Source organism: Rattus norvegicus, chromosome 5, assembly GCF_036323735.1.
Source record: "Rattus norvegicus strain BN/NHsdMcwi chromosome 5, GRCr8, whole genome shotgun sequence".
Lineage (NCBI taxonomy): Eukaryota > Metazoa > Chordata > Mammalia > Rodentia > Muridae > Rattus > Rattus norvegicus.
Window position 1 is genome coordinate 171,370,996 of NC_086023.1, and position 6,103 is coordinate 171,377,098.

General features: G+C 40.6%; 1 protein-coding gene across 10 annotated transcripts in view; it reads left to right on the plus strand.

The window, feature by feature from the left end:
• Gnb1 (G protein subunit beta 1) overlaps window positions 1-6,103 on the plus strand; it is a 66,712-nt gene that overhangs the window by 13,218 nt on the left and 47,391 nt on the right. The window lies entirely within an intron of this gene.

The window sequence follows — 6,103 nt, forward strand, 5'->3', positions numbered from 1 at the left end:
TGAATTTGTTCATCATTCTGAACATCATTTAGTTGGGGAGCTGAGAGTATTGAGTGCCTATGTGTGAGCTTGTGTGCTGAAGTAGGGTCTTACTGTGCATCCCTCGCTGGTTTGGAACTCGTTCTGTAGTCCAAATTTGCCTTGAACTCAAGAGATCCTCTGCCTCTCGAGTGCTGAGATTAAAGGCATGTGCTACCATGCTGGTTTTTTTTTTTTTTTTGTTGTTGTTTTTTTTTTCTTTTTTTCGGAGCTGGGGACTGGGTTTTTTTTTTTTTTTTTTTTTTTTGGTTTTGAACATTGATTTGTGTGCCTGCATGTATAGTACAGCACTGTGTGTAGGTCAGAGGACAGTTTACAGGAGATGGTTCTCTCCTTGCACTGTGTGGATTCCAGGGATCAAACTCAGGCTGTCAGGCTTGATAGCAAGTCTCTTGGTCATTAAGCTGTTCTCCCAGTCCAAAAGTAAGTTTATTGTGTGCACTGCAAGGGCAGTGACACAGTTGCATTTGTCTTCAGTTTTATTGACATATGAACTGAAAAATTGTGGGGGCTGAAGAGATGGCTCAACATTTAAGAACATGAGCTGCTGTTCTAGAGGACCCAGTTTTGATTCCCAGGACTCATAACCATCTCATAACTCATGTCCTTGTAGGTTCGTAGCTTTCTTCTGGGTTTTGTGAACTACAGGCACATACATGGTGCACAGACATACATGTAGGTAAAACACTCATTTACATGAATAGTTAAAAATATTTTGTCCAAGTAATAAGGGACTACCTGTTAGATATTCTTGGCTTGACTGTGGTCTTGTCTTCCCTTCCCTTCCTTATTTTTTTTTTGAAAATGATCGTTGTGTACTCCAAGCTAGTCTCAGCTATTTAGTAGCTAGTCTCAGCTATTTAGTCAGCTATTTAGTCTTCCTACCTAAGGCTGACCTCCTACTGCTTTTGATAAAATAAACTAATAAGACAATGGGGATGTGTGTGGATGCTGTTAGAGATGTATTAAGGTAGTTATATAGAACTTATTTTTAGAGGCTTTATTTGTTTTGAGACAAGAGTCTTACCATGTAGTTTAAGCTGGCCTTGAACTTGCTATTCTGTGATCTTCTCATCTATGAGCTCAGCTGCAGGTATGTGCAGCTAATGGCTTAGCAGCCACTCTTACTTGTTTGGAGAATTGCATTCTTACCTGATGATGTGTTTGAATCTGTAGAGCTTTATGACTCATTTCTCTAGTTGGATGGTGTGAAATGAAAAGATGGGTGCTTATGTAACTGCAGCCTGTGCTGCAGGACCCCACGGTTGCTTGGCCTTCTTGTGCCTCCTTCCCAGTTATCCTTTCCATTCCAGTGCCTGCCCTAGGAATAGCACAGACCTTTCCTAGAGACAGACTGGTAGTTGGAGGTGATTGTATGGTGGATGATAGGCCTTGTTGGACAGATGCTGTTGTTCAGTTAGTACATAGGACAATGGAAGGAACTTGAGAAAAGGTTTTCAGACATAATAGAGGTCTGTACAGAAGTCTCCTTATTTCCTTTCTTTCAACCCCTCCTCCAACTGAACACTGAGCTAAGTCCCCAACCCCTCATTCAATCTTTTTAAAATTCATTTTCATGTATATGTGTGTGAGCGCCTGTGTGTATATGTGTGTATATATGTGTGAGCACCCGTGTGTATATGTGTGCATCATGCACATTTCTGGTGCCTACTGACATCAGAAGAGAGTCTTGGAGCCCCAGGGAATAGAAGGTTGATTATAACCCTTGATGTGGGTGCTGGAACTGAGCCTAGGTCCATTGCAAGAGCACTGAGTGCTCTTAGCTGAGCCTTCTCTCCGAGGCCCCAGGCTCTTATTTGTTTCCTGTCTGTGCTTTCTGTCCTGCTGCCTATCAGAATCTCCCTTCTTGTAAGAGCCTCCCTTGTAAGGCCAGGTAAATACTGAAGGTGGAGGGAAGTTGAAGAAGACATAAGAAAGTAGTTCAGGTTTGTTGTTTTTTTTTTTTTTTTTTTGCTTTTAGATTTTACCATTTCCTTAAAGATGTATTTAATGTTCAACTTTTTTTCTTTTAAGCAGTTTTTGAGATAAAAATGGTGCAGTATGGTATAACTAACTAGTGAGAACATATGAAATTACAAGTCATTTCATCCTACCCATATACCTATCCTCCCATATTCCTCTACCTTAGGAAAGTCCAATACTTGCTGTTTTAGATAGTAAAAGAAAAATTACTGTTTTCAGATTTTTCATCTCATTCCAGTATGTCACCATGCTGCATTACATAGGACTGGGAGGAAACAGAAAAATTTATGAAAGTAAAAAGCCCCCTGCTAGACAAATGATAATCAGGCTGTCACAGTACCAAACATGCAGTGAGGCTGTCACGGTACCAGACATGCAGTGAGGATTTGATCTTCTTTTTTTTTTTTTTTTCCCCCGGAGCTGGGGACCGAACCCAGGGCCTTGTGCTTGCTAGGCAAGTGCTCTACCACTGAGCTAAATCCCCAACCCCTTGATCTTCTTGTTAATAGGATGTGTGTTTACCTCGTTCCTCATTGATAAGTTAACTTGGAATGTTCCTTATTCACCTCCTTCTAGACAAGGTCTTAGGACTAATGGGTTCTTTGGTTGAGAATGTGTTAGGTATTCTTTTTGTTTATTTGGCTTTGTCTTGTTTTGAGACTGGATTTCTTTGTGTACCCCTGGCTGTCTAGGTACTGGCTGTGTCGTCTGGGTTGGCATCATCTTCAGAGATCTGTCTTTCCTTTGCCTTCCAAATGCTGGGATTAATGATGTTAGCCGGGCAGTGGTGGCACAGGGCTTTCATCTCAGCACTTGGGGAGGCAGAAGCAGTTGAATCTCGGAATTCAAGGCCAGCCTGGTCTACAGAGTTCTAGGGCTATCCAGAGAAACCCTGTCTTGAAAAACAAAAACAAGCAAACAAAAAGATGTTGAATCTTCTACTTGTTTCAAACTTAACTGGCAAGGAAAGTCTGGTGCTGAAAGGAACTATGTATACATAAAATTAAAATTTGTGTGTTGAGTAAGCCTTCATTTTGGATTCCTTTTCTGTTTGTGCGAGATAGGAAAATGAACCCAGGAATTTTACCCTACCTCTTAACCATGGCCTTAGTCTTCCCTTCCCTCCTTTCATGACTGATCTTTTTTTGTACAAACAAGTTGAATTTAAGAAAAGGAAAGTATTCTACAAATAAAGAAAATAAAATTAGTTTCTTTCTGAAATCTATAGATAGAAATGGCAGCACACATTGACATTTAGTTAAAGGAAGTGCCACGCCCAACTCATCCCGTGGGTCAGAAGATGGAACTGCAGTCACAAGCAGCAGGTGCCTTTGATGCTTCAGTGGGAGCACATCCGACGGCTCCTCTGACTTTTGTGAGTGACTGTCACTCTATCTTCATTTCCATCCCACCCAGTTCTATTATCCCTTCACTGGGAAAAGCATCATTTACTCTGCAACCCCTCATCAGGATATTTACCAAGTGCCAGGCCTGGAAGCAGAGGACTTTGCAGGCAAGGGACATGGCCTGAGCCTGGCATTTGGTAAATAGTTGTTGAATAAAGACGATACCTGTGAACCTTGGTTATGGAGACCACGTTACTATTAATGTTTTGTCGGTAGTTTAATGCTTCCATCCTGTTTTTGCACTGTTACCTAGTGTGCCTGTGTATGCTCAAACTCTTTTTTCCTTTTTTTTTTTTTTTTTTTTTTTTCTTTTCTGTTTTTTGGAGCTGGGGACCGAACCCAGGGCCTTGCGCTTGCTAGGCGAGTGCTCTACCTCTGAGCTAAATCCCCAACCCCCTCTTTTTTTTTTTTTTAAAGATACATTTATTTTTTGTGTAGACGTATATTGTAGCTGTCTTCAGACACCAGAAGAGGGCATCAGATCTCATTACAGATGGCTGTGAGCCACCATGTGGTTGCAGGGAATTGAACTCAGGACCTCTGGAAGAGCAGTCAGTGCTCTCAACCCTGAGCCATCCCTCCAGCCTCGTGCTCAAACTCTTAAGGCTATATTTGTACTTTTTTCCCAGCCCTCACTGGTGCTTGGCACAAGATCAGGACCAAAATGAGTTTCTTTCACACAAAGAACCTATTGATCCCAAGTAGCCTGAGGCATAGCTTTTTTCAATCCTGCTTCTTTCAGTTTCCCTTTGAAGCCTAACTATGGATCCTCAGCACCTATGTAAAAGTCTACCATGGTGGTGTGTGTCTGTGACCCAGTCTGGGAACAGTGGAGCTGCTGGTGCCCTGTCTTGCCTTCAGATTGTCCAATGAAAGAATCTTGATTTCACATTTTAATGCAACTTGTAAAGAGCTTTTTAAGCATTCGATTTCAAGATTGTGAAAAATTAAGTGGGAGTACCATACAAATACAGTGTTTAGAACTTAAAACTTCAAGATGTGTTACAGTGTATATGTACAAAGAAGTTTATCACATTCATATTTAATAAGATTAAATTAGCTCTACAGAGTCAAAACGGACCAGTTGATTTTATTCAGAATCTTGACATGGTGTCTGATCTTGAGCATAGTAGCTTAGTCTTTGGATTTTTTTTTAACTTAATATAACCATGGGGGTTGCTTCATAGCTAGGTCCCTTGACTAAGTGCATGGTCATTCATGACCACTGGATGCTTAGTTCCACTATAGTGCCTTCTGTTAAATGTTGGACTTGGCTTTCTCCTTTGTAAAATTCTCATCCTGCAGTTGACTCATCTGGTAAAGGTGCTTGCCGCTAAGCCTGAGGACATGATTTTTTTTTGATTCCCAGGACTCAACTTGTTAGATAGTCTAAATTTTAAAGTCTAAAAACAGTTTTCAAAATGGTGTGTATAGGGGCTGGAGAGATGGCTCAGTGGTTAAGAGCACCCGACTGCTCTTCCAGAGGTCCTGAGTTCAATTCCCAGCAACCACATGGTGGCTCACAACCATCTGTAAAGAGATCTGATGCCCTCTTCTGGTGTGTCTGAAAACAGCTACAGTGTACTTATATATAATAAATAAATAAACCTTAAAAAAAAATGGTGTGTATAACACTGATGCCTTAAAAAAAAAAGTCAGTGAACACAGCCTGGCTTGATGCACTTGGGTTTTGTTAATCTAATTTGCCTTTTTGGAATCCCTCTCTCCTGTCAACTTACAGAAATGGTTTTCCAAGCTTTCTCCACTAAGACTGCAAAGATTAAGTCTGTACTTGACTTTTATAGTACACTATTATAGTTACATCATTATATATATTATACCACTATAGTTCATATCACAGACATTCGAAAGTACTTCTTTTATTGGGTCTGAGTCAGGGTTTCTCTGTGTAGTCCTGGCTGTCCTGGAACCTGCTCTGTAGACCAGGATGGCCTCAAACTTTTATCAGCCTGCCTCTGCTGGGATTAAAAGTGTGTGTCATCATCCCCTGCTCAAATTTATTTCTTTGGGTTTTTTTGTTTGTTTGTTTGTTTTTAAAGATTTATTTATTTATAGGAGTACACTGTAGCTTTCATCAGACACACCAGAAGAGGGCATCAGATCTCATTACAGATGGTTGTGAGCCACCATGTGGTTGCTGGGAATTGAACTCAGGACCTCTGGGAGAATTTATTTCTTGAATAGGTGAATGTTTACAGTAAATTATTTTTCAAAGATTTATTTTATATGTAAGTACACTGTAACTGTCTTCACACACACACACACACACACACACACACACACACACAGCAGAAGAAGACATCAGATCTCATTACAGATGGTTGTAAGCCATCATGTGGTTGCTGGGATTTGAACTCGGGACCTCTTGAAGAGCAGTTAGTACTCTTAACCACTGAGCCATCACTCCAGACCCCAATAAATTATTTTAAATCAAAAGTTGAAGTATCATGTGTATATCAAACACCAGCATATAAGAGACAGCCAAAGACAGCCCTTCTGTTTCCCCAGGATTCCAAGAGGCAACTAACACTGAAGAGCATAGAGTCCTTTTAAAGGCTAGGCACACAAAGTAAATCATATAATACAGGTTGGGCATGTGCTTTATACTCATGGGAAGTCTGTCAACTTTGCACTGTACAGAATTCTTAGACTAG